This window comes from Pyrgilauda ruficollis, unplaced genomic scaffold (genome assembly GCF_017590135.1).
Source record: "Pyrgilauda ruficollis isolate IOZ18807 unplaced genomic scaffold, ASM1759013v1 scaffold35, whole genome shotgun sequence".
NCBI lineage: Eukaryota > Metazoa > Chordata > Aves > Passeriformes > Passeridae > Pyrgilauda > Pyrgilauda ruficollis.
Window position 1 is genome coordinate 1,117,570 of NW_024524934.1, and position 18,752 is coordinate 1,136,321.

The 18,752-nt window shown below is 35.7% G+C and overlaps 1 protein-coding gene across 1 annotated transcript in view; it reads left to right on the forward strand.

Annotated features, from left to right (window-relative positions):
- The window catches only part of EXOC2 (exocyst complex component 2), a 111,301-nt gene that overhangs the window by 76,402 nt on the left and 16,147 nt on the right, over nucleotides 1-18,752 (forward strand). The gene's annotated exons all lie outside the window — the stretch shown is intronic.

Below are 18,752 nucleotides of genomic sequence, written 5' to 3' on the forward strand. Positions count from 1 at the left end.
CTCAAAAGCAAAAGGATCTTAGGGTTTATTACTTTAGCGAAAAGTGTGTCTTCCATCTCTTGTTAATACTTTTGTGCTCAGAATATATGCTGTGATACAACATACTGCAGAAATAACTTAGATACTCATCTTGCACATTCAAAAACGTTTCTGAATAATACATAACTTGTCATCATATTTGAACTATGTTTTCACTTGGCACATTTGGATTCCCACCAGCTAACCAAGACATTGTGTCAGCTTTTTATATGCTCATTTCTTGATCTAGTGCATTGGCATCTACTTTCTAGTTTCATATTGCCTTTAGGATAATTCTACCGTCTTTTCTTTGTTTAAAGGGAATATTGCATTTCTAATGCAGGTAGGCCTCAGCCTTCTTGTTGTCCAATTTATTTTTGGTTTAACGTACTTTCTCTGTAACTTTGTGGCAAAAATTGAAGTGAAGACAGTGAATATTAGAGACGCCTCTTCAGGTTGCATATCATAGTGTTGGCCAATTCAAAATAGTAGAAAAGTCATTTGGGGTTTTTTTATTAATCCCCAAGCTAGACATGTTAAAAAGGAACATATAGACACTACTTCTGTGCTTCTCCACCTTGATGATTAATTACCTTTCCAATTAATTAACACCTGTTAAATGTTAACTCTGTTGACTACTGGTATAGAAGTATCATGATTTAACACAAGCCAGCAGCTAAGCATCACACAGCTGCTCTCTCACACCTCTCCTGCCCTGGTGGAATGAGGGAAAAAATCAGAAGGGTAAAAGTAAAAAACCAGATGTGTTGAGATAAGGACAATAATTGAAATGAAATAATAATAATAAATTTTATGAAAAGGAAAATAACAAAGAGATAAATAGACCACAAGGAAGAAGAAGGAAAAACAAGTGATGCAAATGAAAAATAGTCACTCACCAGCAACTGACCAATGCCCAGCCTGCCCCCAGCCAGCTTTCCCCCTAGTTTACATACTGAACATGATGTCATGTGGTATGGAATATCCTTTGGCCAGTCAGGGAAAGCTGCCCAGCTGTGTCTCTTCCCAGGGTCTCATGGATCCCTACCCACTCATTGGCACGCCGGCATGAGAAACTGAAGTCCTTGACTTAGTGTAAGCATTGCTCGGCAGCACCTGAGTCATGGATGTGTTATCAACATTATTCTCATACTAAATACAGTAAATGCTGTACAAGCTGCTAGGAAGAAGATTGACTCTATCCCAGCCAAAACCCAGACAAAGAGTAGCTTTGAGGACCTTCAGTTTGTTTGATTATAGCAATGGTTCATTGACCCTGGAAATATTTGTTGCTCTGAAGATAAAATTTGTAAGTGATTAATAGGTAACCTCTTCATGAAGGTAGAGGAACTTCATAATTGAAGAGGACTGGATGAAAAAAGCCTCTTTGTGGGGCAAATGAGAATTTGATTTTTTTTAATAAACTGGTATTCACAAACAACTTTAAATTGTATGTAAGATTTTAATTGAAAAAATATACTCATACATAATTGAAACAATGCAGTTAATACTGCAGTAGATGTGCTATCTTTTTTATTTTCTTTCTAGGAAAACCCAAAACAAACGAGGCTCTATGTTACGCTTAATCTCCAACAGCATTGAAAATACCTACTTTATTAAACTGAAATACCATACATATGACGAGGAGTGGGTCTAACTTGAGTCAAACACATTGTTCATTCAAGGATTTCTTAAACAGTGACATATTGATTTGTTAAGAAAAAATTGTGTATTGGAAACTGTTATCTGTTTTCAGTAATCTTTATGTCTGCAGATTGTAAATATTTGATTTGTTTCATTTTCCTGGTTTGGATTTTGACTTTCAAAGTCTTAATTTTTAAAAATATAAGAAAAAGGCATGGCAAGGGAGACTATTTCGGCCTCAGCTGTGTTCCTGAGTGATGCTATCAGTGATGTGTAGTGTTGTATCCTTACTGGATGATTGCCAGGACATTAGAGTTGGGCATGAAGTTTATGTGCTGTTTCTGCATCAGCTTTCAAACAGTACTAATGATGGTAGTAAAAAGGTGAACTTTGACAAGAACAGTTATTTTTCTGAAGGGAAAGAGGAGGTCAAAACATCAATTTGCCCATATGTAAAAGACAAGGAAAAGGTAAATAACTTCCCTGATTCAGTCTGAAACTTTCAAGCCATCTGGCCACTGAAAATCTGACCAGAACTGGGGGCATGTTGATGCCATGACACATCTTTTGCAAATGTGTATGAAAATACTCATGATTTGGTTAGGAACAAGATGAAGAATTTTCTAGTGGTGAATTTCCTGTCCAGTCCAGAGCTTCAAAACTACAGCTGTTTCTGAACAATTCTCTGCAGAAGCCACCTGATCTGGACTATTGGAAATAATGCTTTTGGGTAGATGGATTTATTCAGGAGGAGGATGTTAATGCTGAGATAGGGAATAATGTAACTGCAAGAGAGAGAGAGAGACTGGAACAAAAAGCTTGTGATGAAGACTGTTATCAAGCAAGGAGTGGAGATGGAGCAAGGTGGGAAGCCAGGACTGGATGAGCAAGTTAAAACCATAAATTAGGGTAGGATTTAGAAATTAAGTTAAATATAATTAATCCATTTTTATTTAGAAATATAAATGGATTGCACAGGATTATTCAAACAAGAGACAGGCTTGAAGTGCAAATAAAAGGACAGAGAAATCTGATACTCACTAGACAAGTGAGCTTACCAGAGGCTGCTGTGTAATTTAAGAAATCCCCTCAATCTTGCACTTTCATCCTCTAGGGATAACAGCCTATTAATATCACTGATTGCTTTCTTTGCACAGCTTACAGAAGTTATATATGAATTACTGTATTCTTGGAGTACACTACAGGCAATGCTATGTATCGGCAATACCACTGAGTAGCACAGCAATTACCTAAATGTTATGCCTTGACAGCATTATCAACATTTTTTCTTTCTGAGAATCAGGGCTTCAAAAGTCAAGGTCTATATCATCAGGAAAATGAATCAAATCCACATTAATTTCCTGTACAGAAATGTAATGTACTTATTGCCAATATTGTTGCTGAGCCATGTAGACCAACGCAGTAAGAGAATTTGCTGTTTTCCGGTCTGGTTTTTGGTTTGTTTCCTTTTCCATATCAGTAAAACTCGCGCACAAAGAAAAACTACACAAATGAAATAATTTATAATTCTATCTTTAAATAATATTTTTTCCCACATGAGTGCACTTGACTTGCTTCGTAAAATGACAGCTGATTTGGAAATACAACTGGTTTTTATATTAAGTGGAACTGATGCAGGCAAAAATCTATCCTGAGCTGTTACAAAATTTGAGAAATGAGTGAAGCATAATCTGGGTGGGGAAATAAGATGCAGGTAGGTTTCTGTCTACAGAGTTTGCTATGCCATGTAAATAACTCACTTAAGCATTTTTCTCTATTTTTACCACCTTCTTTGAATCCTGTCTATTTGAGCATTCATGATTAATTTGACTAGCTAAAGTCTTGTAAGTTATAGAACATTTAGAAAAATCTTATCCAAAAACCTTGACATTATTTATCATTGGCAGCTCTGCAGGCATCTGGCTGTAAGTACTGGGGACAACAATTTCTTGCGTCATAAAATTCATAGGAAAATACAAGAATGAGAAGAACTGTATTAAATGAACAGTTCTGAAGAAGAATTTTGAATAAAATTACGAAGCCTGCCTTTTGAGCAAGCTTTGAAAAATATATACTATTCAAGTGTGGTACTCTGCTTCTGTCAGTGTGGAAGACGCTTATGCCTTGCTCATTTAAGCAATTGTCCTATAATTATCAGATATTTCCTAATACATATGCTTTTTATTACAGTTTTAAATATAAAAAAAGGATAAATTGTTTGCCTGGGGCAAATTTTCATTTAGCCTATGTACTAAAACATTTACTGTTTAGTTTTTCAACATACATGTGCTTTTCAGTAAGAGAGATCTAAATGTCAGAACTTGTGCACAAGGTGATTTTATGTTTGGCTCTTGATTTTGATCTAAGGTGTGACTGCTGGTGTTAGAAGGCAGTTTTATTAACTTAATTAGGTTTATTGTTAATAAATAACTTATTCAAGTTTTCACTTTAATTTCAATGTAGACTTCTGAGTCTTTACAAGACAGACTTCAATTTTAACATGCAGCAGCAGTGAAATCTAGTTTAGTTCTTTTCTCTTGTTTGAAACATTGTTCTGATTTATTCTACATTATTAACATAATTAAAAGGGATGAAAGGAACCAAGGAAACATAGTGTTAATCAGTTGCCAAGTGTGTATTTAGATTGTTTTTTGTGTATACTGGTCAATCTGATAGTTTAACGTACAAAGGTTTTTTTTTGTTCCTGTTCATACGTCTCTGTTTTGGTGGTAAATTGTGTTTTGTTGTGGGTTTTTTATTTCTAATTTAAAAAGCATAAGTTATGTCTTAGTCATGTAACAAAATTAGACAGCTTTTTTATTTATATTTTTGCATTTTTTTATATTAAAAAATTGATCTTTTTGACTTGCAATGCAATAGACTTTTGGAGACTAAATGAGGTGGTTGCTCTGAATTTCGATGGAAAATATTTCTGTGTATTAATGTTTGTGCAATACAATCAAAGGTAGTTGTAGTATGTGAACATTTAGTCTTTTAGAATATTAATGTGAGCTTTTGCATGCAAATGGAAAATTACTTTTCATAATATGGCAAGTCTGATTATATTTAATTTGTTTACATATGCAACTACTGTATTAATTTCTGTAAGACAGTAGTATGTGAGGATTTGTTTACCACACAAAAGGTCGATGTTCATTTATTTTTCTGAACAATTCAGATAATGGTGATATCTCTTTATAACTTGCTTTTGAAATGCTGGCTGCTGTGCAATCTAGCCAGCATTCACTCAGAGTTCACAAGCATACAGATTTTCAGCTGCTATTCTAACAGTCTTTTTTAAATATGTGTCTTCTGTGTTTCACTTGTGTTGTCAGATACTCAGGGGGGGGTTGTAGTATTTAAAATTTCACATTGCTTTGAAAGTTTTAGGTGATTTTGCACTTTCAACTGAAAGGTGTTTGTGGTTTTTAGATATTCATTCTGTACTTGGCATAAATTGAATATAGTCAAGTTATAGCTGAATTTCTTCTTTGGTGTGTTTGAAACATTTCAAATATATGAAATGCCACTATCACAGTAAAAGATTAAGTGCGTCACATCTGCTAAATCAGATTTTTTTATACTTGTCACATCTTTTATCTGTTATTTGTCTAATTTAATAATCTAACAAAAAACTTCTAATGGCAATAGCCTGATGAAAAGGTACTCAGCAGTTAAAAATTAAATATCAAAAGGCATATTTAATTTGTAGTTACGCAGCGACATACTTGTCAACCCTAACTTTTCTTCTTTTGTTTAATTTAGGGCACTAGCACCCTGCTTACGTGAAAGATGACAAGTGCATTTACATCTTAAAAACATTTGGATATAGTACAAATCATTTTCTTTTTCTTTCTTTCCTTTTTTTTTGTTAGAAATAAGCAATTACTTTTTGACTGAAATGTGCAAAATAATTTTGTTTGAAATCTCTGTAACCCTTTAGATTTCTCCTAACCGTTTAAAAGGATGGCTTCAGAATTATCTCACTTACATCAGGTAGATGATTTTGAGCTCCAACAGTCCTCAAATTGTTGATGTCTTGTCTTTAGGAATTGTCTGAATTTTTATGCTTCAGTAAGGCCAAATTTTGATTGCTGCATTTTGATGCAGGGATATGATGTGCCATGTATGTGAACAGGAAGAAAACTATGTTTTGCAGGTCTGTTGCATATAATGTTAAGGGAAAAAAGTCTTCTGTAAGGGCAAATGAAGTTGCTAAAGGACTTGTCAGTTTGGGGGGTTTTGTTACAAAATGCTAGTAGTTTGTTTATGACACAAGAGGGTTCTTATAGACAGCAGCCTTTAAATAGTCCAGTTAAAATGTGCTGGTTTTCATTCAAGCTAACTGCTCTTACAACATACATTAGTAAATTGATGTTTTGTGCTTTTGGTAAGGAAATACCAACTATATAACAATCAAATTTGTATTTGGATGAGTTGAATTAATTCATCCTTAAATGACCCATTCAGTGAGCAAGTATGACAATCCATGTGTTGAATGACTACAGTTCTTGCATTTGTTTACTACACATAATTCTTCACAGAGTAGAATCATATACCAAAATTGTAATGTCAGGGGCCCTCATATTGTAGCCTTGCCATTTTTTGTAAAAAATTAATTTACTGCTTAAAACATAAACACAAATTTCAATGCATGTTTCAAAATACTTTCACTTGTGTAATTTCATTTTAACCTGAAATTTTTCTTCAATTTCACTTTGAGGCATTTAGGTTTCATTCTGTTTTTCACTTCTCACAAGATTGTATTATCATGTTATATTCATGACTAAATTTAAAATTTTAAGGATTATTGTAGCTGATGAAATGGAATGCACATTGTCCTTGCAAAAGGTGGCAACAGAAGAAAGCAATGGCGCTTCAGCTTCCTGTAGTTTCTACCAACACATTACCCTGAATTTCTGACTATTATAGAAATCCCATTAGAAACCATCCTGGAGAGACATCACATTTTTCAGTTCCTACTTGCTACACACTGAGTTGCACTTGTATGTTGACTTTATTGATATCTTTTTGTGCTTCCCCAGCTTCTTGCATGCAAGATTTTCTGCTTCTAATTGTGATTGAAGTTTCTGTTGACTGCTCTCAGCAGCTTCTAGACTCCACATGTACAAGCATACAGTAGAGTTTATCTGCATCTTACCTGGTTTATACCTTATGCTTCCTCTTGCTTTTCACATGTCCTCCGTCACTCACAGTTCTGATTTGTGGCTTTTTCTTCTATTAAGCCTACCAGTAGTTGTTTACTAGACTGCTATCCATCACTCTTCCAGCTTCTCTTTGGCTTTACCTGTCAAACTTCTTGCTAGGATACCTTGTGGCATTTCTGTCTATGTGTCTGTGCCTTGCTAAAGACTAAAGACTTCCAAAATGAAATCTTGCTGTGATTCCTTGGTCAGACAGCAGCTTAGTCTTGTAGCTTGAGAATTCTGTGCTCAAGTACCTGTTCTAGCTGATGACAAGTCACTCGAATACCTGCATAAGATTATAATTATTGCAATTTCAGAGGATTTACTTATTAGGCATGTCTGACAAATCAGAAGTCTCTTCTGACTTGTCTTCTTCTGTTGTCTAGCCAGTTGTAGGAAGTTGTATGATACTTGTCATCAGTTCAGCATTTCCTTGCTTATACAGTCAGCCTCTGTCATGTGAGGACATGTGTTAATGTCAATAGCCTTCGTTTTGTTTTGGTTTTGATTTTGTTACAAGGCGACCTAAATTTTTTTAGCCCCTCAAGCATGCTCTCTTTGAGAAACACTTAAGATCTTCTAATATCATTTATTATTTTTATGACTGTCTTTGGTAATAGGATCTAATCCCTGCATTGCTCAAAGCAGAAAGCTAATTGGAGATTGGAATCAGTGATAATGCATAGAGGAGAAAGGGCAAGCATTTTTTCCCCCCTCTTCCAGCACACTATTTACAAGCACGAATGAGGGTATATCCACACAAGTTTTGTATTGTCTCAGCCCTTTCAGTAAAACAAAAGTAGTAATAAATTGTGTCATCAATAAAACAATACTCCATGGTCTAGCTTGTTGGCATAGTGAATGCTTTCATGTTTATGTTGCATTTGATAGGCACAAATGGCATTTTTATGTTTCCTGTCTGATTTACTAAATTCTTTGGGAGCCCCAATGTTATGGAATGATGCAGTTTTGGAGCAAAGGCAGGTTGGGTTTGCAGGTTAGATAACTGAGCAGAAGTGAAAGAATGGACGCGTGCGAGAGGAAGAACTCAATGGGGTTGTTTCAGAGGGGTTTGGAAGCCAGAACTGAAGACTAGGGAGGTGAGGGAGGTATGAGAAGATAATAGGTAAAAAAGCTTAGAATTCCAAGTCAATAGTCGCTATTACTACTACTTGGTTTTATTTCATTACTAGTTGGGTTATAAGCCAAAATAAATTCAAACCTTGGCTGTGAGTGAGGTGTTTGAGTGAGCTATGTTAGACTGCTCCTTCAATTGTTACTCTTAGAAACCAGATTTTTTAATATCTTGGTAATGCTCAAGGTAGTTTCTGTGGCAATGTTTAACAAACTGATGTGTAATGAAACTAGTGGAGTGGTGAAAGTAAGTCACATGAAAAGTAAAATTACCTGTAGTCCCAAACTCTGGTATCAGATCTGTTCTGGAGTTCCTAGTTAGACTTTTTTGCTTGGATTTATTCTCTTCCTTCAAAGTTTTTTTTTTCCACAGGTGTGCTAATTGTAGGCACTTTTCTCTTTCTCAGAATATGCAGCTGGGTAGTGTTAGCTGCTAAAAGGTCTTGTGACTGCTCTCTTCTTCTACCCAGAACTGTTTCCAAGTCCCTCTGGCAATGTTTACCCAGATGTTACTGGGGTCATCATCACGGTTTCAGAAGGCAGTGTGCATGGGAACACTGTGAGATCAAGAAGCATTTACAGGTCACAATTAATATTTGTGAAACTTAATTGTATTGTTGTTACCTATTCATAGGTGAATGTGGCTCCCATTTAAGGCTCATCTGTAGGAGAGGTTGGTTTGCTGGTGTTTGTAGCTAAGTCATAGTCCTCTAGCTCAAATTATAAAGGATCAGGGATTTGTGTGTGACATTTAGATGGAAAGTCCCAAGTTAAAACTTTGGTATTGGTCCAAATAAACTCAGCTCTGTCAAAATTACCCATTTTTCTGTGCATGGAGCTGCCTGTGTAGTTCCTATAATTAAAATTGTTCTGCTTAGCAAATGGTTTTGTCTTGTTAACCATTAGCATGTAGGTGCTCTTTAGAAACAATCCATAACAGTTAGTGATCTCTCCTGATAAAGGTGCTTAGTGTCTTGTGGTGGAGATTCTTCAAGAGCCATATAAAATACAGCATTATACTACCTTCTGTGGAGATGCAGACAATCGTCTTAATATATGTTGAATTTGCCCCAGACAGCACAGCAGAGGAGGTCCAATAACCTTGATGCCCTTAGTGAGCCCACTGGTCAGTTCACATTCTCAGTTATGGTTTGAAGTTTTGTGTAAGGGGTCTGTGGTCAAACATAAAATAATACTGATTTCAAGATGAAGGAGGAGTAGTAAAAAACTATTTTCCAAGCCCTGAATGTATGCAGTAGTTAAGGATGCTGTTGTTTTTAACGTTTTAAATGCACTGATGAAAGTAGTCTCCAAAATGAACATTGCAACTGGCAAGACTTGCAGAATCCTACTAGGACAGTGGGGAACAGCTGTCTCCTCAGTACTTCATAACACTTTCTGCCGAAGGGTCTGCGTGTTTTTAAGTTAAAAATTCTAGTGTAACAAAATACCTCAGCTTTCTCTATACAAAACTTCTATACAAAATTCAGCCTGGAGCATATTCTCTCAGTAGCCAAGTTATCAAGCCCATGAACTCTTACTTTTTCAGTGGGAAAATATTATTGGCTTCTAACAGTACAGCGAATCCATTGTAATAAAAAACATTTCATTAGCTTAAAATTTCTTTACACAACGCATAGCAATTTAAATTTAATGAAACACTTAAAACTTTATTGATGTGTGGATGAAATTAGTGTTGGGATTGTTCAGCAGTTGAAGTAATTCAAAAATATTAAAAGCCTTTACTTTGAACTGTGAAAAGTCTTAAGCTTTCCAGTTATTGTGGGTCACTCCTGAGTCAAGATAGCTTCCAAATGTTGACTTCGGATTAAATAATTTTTAAGAATCTATTGTTCAGGTCATGCAGAAACATTCTTCTTTTCAAATCCATGCCCTTTTCAGAATGCTATAGGGGATTCAGTAAAGCTTGGAAGTGAGAAACAGTGAAATAGTAACACTGGAAGTCAGTGCAAGTTCTCACCTTCGCATTAATAAATAGGATTAATATGTGATCTCATCGAATACTGTATGTTTCCTACAACAATTTTCTCTCATTTTCTCCTTTGTCATAGCAGACTAGAAGACAGTAAGGTGCAGTGGGGTTTTTTTGTTTTGATTGTTGGGGTTTGGTTGGGTGCTTTTGTTGCTGGGGTTTTGGTTGATTTTCTTTTCCTGCAGTAGCATCTTTAAAAGCTGCTGTTATCTGGTTCCAAGTCATGGTTATTTGAGCAGACAGATAAGTAAAGGTATACATAAAATTCAACTTAGGACATTTTTTGCCATAAATAAGGCATACTCTTGTGAGTAATTATTCCTGATATGCTGATCTATGTGCATTTGACTGCAGTACATGTTGCAGGTTTTAAATACGTACATTGGTAGAAGAGCTGTCTGAAAGGCAAAATGGTGATTGCCCCTTCAAGGTCATCCCAAGTTACCAAGTCTATGGAAAAAAAACAAACAAACAACTAGATTTTGCAATAGAAATCAAATTTGAGAATTTGGTGAAATGAAGCAGAGCACAACCTCCTACCACATTTTCCAAAGAATCCACTGAATCTGTAATCAAAGTCCCTTTCTTCAGTCAGCTTTTTCCCATGACGCGATACTTCCATCCTGCCTACTAAATACTGCTGCCTATTAGTGTTTGTAAGTTAATACAGTGGCCTTGATTTAGTTGCCAATTTGCTGAATTTAGTTACTTAAGACAAAAATTTCATATACTTTCATGCATTTCATGTACAATTGGTACACAAAGCAATTTGGAAGAAGGTATGTAAAAATATTAAGAACTGGTTCTGTGCTTTTTTTCAGTGTGGTGACTGCTTGAATTTTTTGAGTTAAGAACACTCACAGAGCTTTGCAGAATCAGGTTCCAGAAGTATTGGGTTTTTTACGTTATGCATTGACACCTACTTGTTGTCATTATACATTTGTATAATTCAATAGAAATAGCAACTTTCAAAAAAATCATCAATTTTAATAACAAAACATACTGTAAAACCATGAAAATTGTGGATCTTAGTGCTGCTCATAAGCTTTTTCTCAAAGCACCACTTTTGAAGTTGCTTACTTTAAAAAAGTCTTTTAAAATGTCTATACTTTCTCTTGCCAATTTTGCCTTTTCTTTTACTTACCCAAGTATATCTGTCGTAAGTCACTCTAATAAATGCAGGACATGTTTCATGGGTAATTAAATTTTTTTCAGTAACTTGAAGGTTAGAGACATGCAGAGCAAAACTGGGCACTAAAATTATTAGTGTCTGTATTGTTCCAAACACTTTATTTGTGAAATTAGTCTCTTTTGGATCAGTTGACTTCAGTTTTCTCATTTCTTATGATAATAATATTTGAGTGACAACCAAAGTAAATTCATAAACATAGTATATCTCTAAGCCCATTCTCCATTTATGAAATTGCTGTCATTTTGCATTTGACAGGCTATTATTACAGTACCAGTGACTTAAGGAATTATGAGAAGAACACACAGTTTCCTGAGTGAGTCTGTGTTTTGAAAGGTTTTAATAATTTTAGGTTTTATAAAATCATGAAAGGACACCTTCAGGGTGCCTTAAAATTGATGTGTTTGAAAGAAATAAATGAATATTCTTGCCGACTATGCTTGGTTTGTGTTAATGAAAGGAAATACTGCTTGAGAGTTTTAGATTCAACTGTTCTCAATTTTGATAGAGATGTTGGTTTTTAGTCTACCTTACAATTAAAGGAGTGTCTGGATTTCCTGTTGAATTGGTCATCCTTTATCTTTATGGGGTGAATACAGCTACACTCTTTTGTCTGTGGAACACCTTTTTAAATTGGCATTCTTGTCATAAGTCTTCCTGTGTGGGAACCTCTGGGGCAGTCTGAAGGGGTTTGTCCATGTTGCTGGCGTTGACCCCCACGGACACCACGGTACGTGTGACTTCACTTCTGTAAAGTGAGAGACGTCTGGGAGTGGCAAGGACCCCCAAGTGTGATGAGTTACCACACTCAGACTTTTGGAAGCCTATGTCAAAGTTGTCAAGGGGTACAACTGTTTGGGTTTTTTTTTCTTAAGAGGCTCACTTTTGAAGAATTTGGAAAATAAATGGCAAACAGGTTACAGTACTGGAAATTATGTGAGTGCCAGGCTTCAGAGGTATGTAGGCACTAGTTTTACAAGATGATGATGCTCTTCATTTGTCTACCACCCACCAGCTGGTCTGTTTCACAGTTTCCCAATTATTCTTAAACCTGAAAAAAAAAAATAGGAAGACAGCTTTTAAGCAGCAGAGCAGTTTATTGGTCAACATAATCTAACTTTATTTCATGAAAAAACTGTTGATGCATGCAGCTATTTGAAAATATGTCCAATACATAGCAAATATTTATATACACTTTGTAGTCTGTTCCATCTTATGTGCAATATTGTGTTGTCCCTCAGTGTTTCTTTTGCCTACAAACTTTTGAAACTTAAGAACATTTGGTTACCAGGAAAGAGCCATTAAGTTTCCACTCTGCTACATTTCCTGGATACATACAGAAGGATCACAGTCCTGTCTTATAAATTCTAAAACCACTTATTCATACCAGGGACGTGTGCCCTGTTTTCAGCACACTGTGTTTACCTGTTGGCTATAAGTAGTCTCTGCTTTATCAAAATAAAATCCTTTAGCACTAAAATTATTCTTACAGTGGAAATGTAGTGATAGATACATACTTAAATACATAATGCTATGACCTTTATATGCTATGACCTTTATATGCTGAAAATCAAGGGGGGAAGAGAGAAGAAATTTGTTAAAATTTTTTCTTCTGGAAAATGAAGCAGCGTTCTACAGCAAATGGATTGCTGGTAGATAAAGTTCAGGTAATACTGAGTCATCCTTGGATGTCTTCATTTTCATGTCAAGGAGGAGTGTTTGTTATATCTGAGTGTCTCATGCATAAATTTTGTTCTTCAGAACCTGGATTTTTTTACATTCAGGAAGAAAAATGGGTTTGGTTTAGATGTTATGTTTTAGTCAGGTGAAATGTCTTTTCTTGTAGTGCAATTTTTTTTCATCTTCCTCAAACCACCTACTTTAATGTCTAATAGTTGTAATTCATTTCTACTGTTGGGTTTTCCCTTCAGTCAAATGTGTACCCACTTTAATTCAACAACAACAAAAAAAAAGACTCAACATCCCCAAAGCTGTTAATGCTGAAGTAGAAACAGTAAGGTATTTTTTTAGTAATGCTAAAGCTATAGAGCAGCACACTGTTGGCTGTGAAGTGTTTATATTCTTGTTCTGACACCAGGTTGCTCTTATGGGTTACAGCTACACATTGGTGCTTGCTCTTGTAGAGCACTGTAAAGGCTGTAACTCTGCCAGTGTTCTTATTTAAATGACAGCAACAAAAAGACAAATTTCTGTGGGTCATGTATCTCAAGTACTGGGTTCATCTAATGATCATCAATGCATTTCTTTACCAGTGGGGAGTGAGCTGAAACCGGTGTATGCTTAGATGGAGAGGTATGAATGGCTATAACCTCTGAAGTAGGTTTTTTTGGGGTTTTTTTTTTATGTTAGTGCATTGGAATTCTTGGTTTATGGGGTTTGGGGCTTTTTTGTTTGTTGTTCTTTCACCATTTACATTCTTTGTTATCTGATTAGTGGGTTGAAATTTTGCTGACTGTGCAGTAATTTGACAGTCTTCATGGTTCAGTTCAAAGTATGATATGCAGCTTCTTTTGCTCAAGACCTTCATGTCTGCATTGGTAAAATGCCTTTTATGCTTTGTTACTGTGTTTGGAGGAAGAAGTAAAAATAAATCCATCTCTTAACAAAATCCTTGCAAGAACATGCATACATATCAAATGGGCCTTCAGCTACCTGCTCTTCTTTTAAATATTTGATGCAAGCAAACATCTCTCCTTCCCAAGTGAAGCACTGTTGGGTTTTGCATTTTCTCTTGTGGTGTTTGACAATTACAGATTTTGCTCCTTCTTAATAATGAAGGAAACTCTATTCTGTCCTATCCCAGAAGCAGTGGAGTTTAATATCTGTAAGGAAAGCAGCAATATTGGGTAGACCTCTTCAATAGTCCCTCAGATCATTCTGTGGTTTTAATGGGGTAGCAGAAAGTTCAGAAGAGCCTCAGCAGCTTCAATTTTAAAGATATCTCAGCTTGGGCTATGCAGGAAGGCACAGAACCAGTATTATTCTCTTGGTGCTTTCCTCTTGTAGACTGAAGTTCATGCATAGACAAAGGTATTAATCGAAGTATTGGCAATCTTTAGAGCTCCTGCCACTCCAAGGCAGCTGAGGCACAGAAACTTTCAGGTTCTTTGACTGTCATGACATAATTTCAATTGATTGAATTAAAGTAGTTCAAAACCTGCAGGTAACATAAGTCTGAAAAGCCTTCACATTTTAACATTATTAGAAATTAGTTTTGTGGCTATTTGTGTCGGGTCCTTCAAATGACATTCACTGTGTTAGATCAACAGACTACCATGGCTAAAAATAAGTGCAAGGGGACTAATTCAATGATGTAGCATTCAGGCCTTCATATCTCAAAATACTTAGAAAGGTTGTGACTTTGTGATCAGCCTCTTCTCTTGCTTCAGAACTGTTGTTTGTAAAAGCACTTTGCCACATAGTTTACCAGTAATTTCTTCATTAAATTTCAATTATTGATAGCTATTTTTTAGGTCACTATTAGTTCTCGGGACTTTTTCTCAGATTCCTAAGGCACTCTATATTTATAATTACCGTGAGCTATGCAGGCAAGAATTTCAAGAAAACATTAATCTGATTCACAGTTTAATTAGTATGGAGCTAGTAAGAACAATAGATTTATCAAAACATTTTCAGTTTTACTGAGAAAAACCTGCTAATGAACTATTTATAGCACACTTGTATCTATTTTTGTCAGTAGTCTAAGGACTGACTTAGGACAAATGGGTTAAAAAACAGGAAATGTGGTTAAATAAGTGGGTAATCTCTCCAGAGAGTTTCCAGTTTGCCTACACGTTCACATTTTCTTCTTAATATACTTTCAAAACAACATTAAGTACAGTACCCTGAAATCCATCTCCGTTTAAAGGAGGGAATGTTTCCAGCAATAGCAGGAAGTGGCCTAGTGAGAAATTTCACATTCTTGTTTAAATTGAAATTATATTCTGGAGTCCCTGTTTTTAAGTGGATTTTTCTTCTTAAATGACAGTGGAGCAGTTGTGTGACATTTAACTTGGCTCAGGTGTATCGTATGGATCCATCAAATTCTGTGAATGCTGTAATTATGTCTTTCATTCTAGACTGGTTTTAAATAATTACTTTTCTTTAACTTACCTTTTTCTTATATATGGTATTTAATTTTTATGATATTTATGGTATCATCTGTATTTGTTTGTTAATATATTATGCACATACTTTAAAAATATTTATAATCATGTTTGATGGTTGTAAAAACCTTCAACATGATTATAAAAATTGTGTAAAATTATTGTTAAAATAGTGTTATCAATCAGACTGCATAAATCTTACTGTGAAGTAAGGAATTTACTGAACATGATCATGTCCATTTAATTCTCTAGAATTAAGAGGTGGTGTCTGTATTTCTTTGGGCAAACAAAAGCAAAAAGTAAATGATAGCCATAAATTGCACTGCTTATTATTTGGTTTTTGACAGCTACTAATTATTAACTTTTTTAAATCAACCTGAATAATACTAGTGGGTTGAAATAACTAGGGAATATAATAAACAAATAAGGCCGCTGAGGTGGTGGTAAAAGTTGTGACCTGGTGGATCTCCTGTATTTTGAGAGCTACTGCCACTATGTCTTCTGCTCATAGCATCCTGCAAGCAGTTTTCTGGAAATGTTTTTATCCAGGGCAAACAACAAAGCATGATAGCAAATGTATTTTTAGTAATTAGGAAGAAACAAGCAGGCTTGTGTAGCTGCCTTAATTTAGAAAACAGGCCACTGGTAGTACCGTTAGCTGAAGCTGGTTTCCTATCAACTGTCTTTTAAGGGAGAAACCTTTGTGCTGCTCTAAAGGTGAGCTGCTTTGTTATGTCCATGGGGAAATTCCAAGTCACGTCTCTACTTTTTTTAATATATATTTTTTTAGCATCTGTGGGGTGTCAGGTTAGATGATATCACTGTGTGGGTGGGGGCACTTCAGTAAAACAGCATGAAATACTCATGTACCAGTGCTGTAGTTCATGGAAGGCTTATGCATGCAAACAGGTTTGTCTGTTCCTCTAGGTTTAGGGAACTATCTTGCAAGGTGTAGGCTGCTTGGAAATTAAAAGACTACTTTTCTAAATGGGGTATCACATTTATTGTAGTAATTGCAAATAGTTGCTAGCTTTCAAAATAATTTTCCAGAAACATTAAATAATTTAGGGCATTTTCTAATGAGGCAAATTATCTAATGAGGCAAATACAGTTTGTTGTTCTGGGAACTTACAAAGTTAAACAGACTATCAATCACATTAAACTTTCCCTGCTTATAAATGTTAGATTTCTGAATAGTTTTGAGGGTCAACACCTTTTTTCAAATGCATTTAATGCAGCCTCAGGCATGCTGTGCTGTTGGTTCTCTTAGATATATATCAGCCTTTTTCATGTCATCCTGGGCACTTCATTCTAAATCCAAATTGGTCTATTTTTTTTTTTTTTTTCAAATCCAAGTTTAGTGCTCTGAAAAATTCAAGTAATAAGTTTATTCCTTCATATAAGGAATATTCCTTCATAAATACCTTCCCAATAGCAACATAATGTAAACTGGTTTTTGATATATGTACTTCACAGACCAGTACCCTGAGTCTCTGAAATAGTTTACTTGTAAGGTACATTATAAGTCATGTTTATATGGAATTCTGCAGCCTAAAAATAAAAATATTTTGGTGTTCATTTGAATTTTCACTTTTAGTCTATGCTGCTTCCTGTTCATTTCTTGGGATAAGATAGTTGATAGATCTTCGCACGCACTGGAGGTGTCAGGCAGTGATCTGTAAGTATGGGAAGCCTGGAGTTATCTGTAGATATTGTAAATTAAATTTTTTCTACCAAGACACATCTGCACAGTTAACCTTTTTTAAAAATTGCTCCAGAAGCTTTTGCATGGAGGCAGTGCTGACTGCCCTGCTGACCTGCTGTGACCTCAGACAGTGTTTTACTCTGTAGAGCCTCTTTCCCCTCCCACCCATTCTGCCTTACTTGTGGAAATGTTTGGGGTTTGGAAAGAGATTACTTAATTTTAGCTGGAAGTTATTGTTTAGGTTAGATTGAAAAGTGAAATTCTGTGGTGTGTGTGGGGCAGCTTGGTTTATCAGGAGGCGTCCATCTAAGCTTGAAATTCTCACACTGCCCAGGCAGGACGGGGCTCACTTGGTGTGTTGCAGAGCACAGACTGCCTTTTCAAGAGCTGCAGAAATACAAATTATTGTCTGCCATCCCAAAAGGAATCCTGCTAGCCCCTAGCACTGCTTCTGTAACAGGAGTTGCATTGGAGAAGAATGTGACCATGCTAGAAATTGTGCTAGGATAATTTTAGTAAAAGCAGGCATCAAATACTGCTGTTGCAGCTGCAGTGCAGCCAGAACCTAGAGGAAACTTAACAGTTAAAATCAGGCTGTTTAAAGAAGTTACATCCACATGGCTTTGGATACCATTCATTAGTTTCTTTTTTAATGTACACTATGCAGCACTGATTAACGACTTGCAGTAGATGTGTGCAGCTTTTTTTTCCCAACAGTTTCACATAGCAGATTAAAAACTTAGAGAAGAGCTGTGGGAGCTTAACTGACAGTTCAGAAAACTTTGTGTGTGACTCGCTGTAAAGCTTGGCTGGCTATATCTGAAGCTTAGAAATTAACATTTCCAATACCATTTTGCTTAAATTTGGCAGTAGGATGTAATGTCACTAAAAAGAATATATATTAAACAAAAATTTAAAAGCCAGTTCCTTCATTAGAACAGAGCAGATTAAATACTTTTTTGCATTCACCCTCCTCTAGCAAATGAAATGTCCAGGAACAGGCAATTATTGTTCTTCTGCAGCTAAATAGGAAAAATATTAATCTCTTTGGATCACCAAATTCTGTACATTATTATTTTTTCAGAAAGTTTTCATTAAAAACTAATCAGGAAAAAGGTTTCAGACTGATTGACTGTTACTGGCGTAACCCACCAAACAGAACAATAAATTGTAAAAAATATTGCGTACAATTGGATGTGTCTTAAAATGCAAAATTTCAGACTCCCAGGCATCAGTTTTCCTATCTCTACCAAGTCATGCTTAAGCCTCAAGGCCAACAAATTTAGTGTTCTCTTTTCAGAAGCACTAAGAAACATTGCTACCACCAGCAGCGGTTGCTTGCCCAGTTAAGTATTGACCTCCTACAGAATGGTCTCAGAATGCTCTCTGTTGTTGCCTAAATTGGTGGCTCTGTGCCTACCCAACACTCATTTCTGAGCTTAGGTTTCTAATAAGTCAGTCAACTCAGTCGTGAAACAGGACTGGCTTAGTCAACATATTAAGAACTGTTCAGTCTTCTCTGCTTTATTTAAAAAAAAAAAAAAAAAAAAAAAAAAAAAGTGGCAGCTGTCAAACTGTAGAATTTCCTGTGGATGACTTTTCTAGCTCCTCCAGAAAGGAACAGTAGCTTCCAATATTCCTGCATGATTTCTCTAACTAAATTTGCTTCTTCTTTTCTTTTGATCCTTCATAGCCTCTCATCCTCATGTTTTACTGCTAATAAGCAGAGGTACCT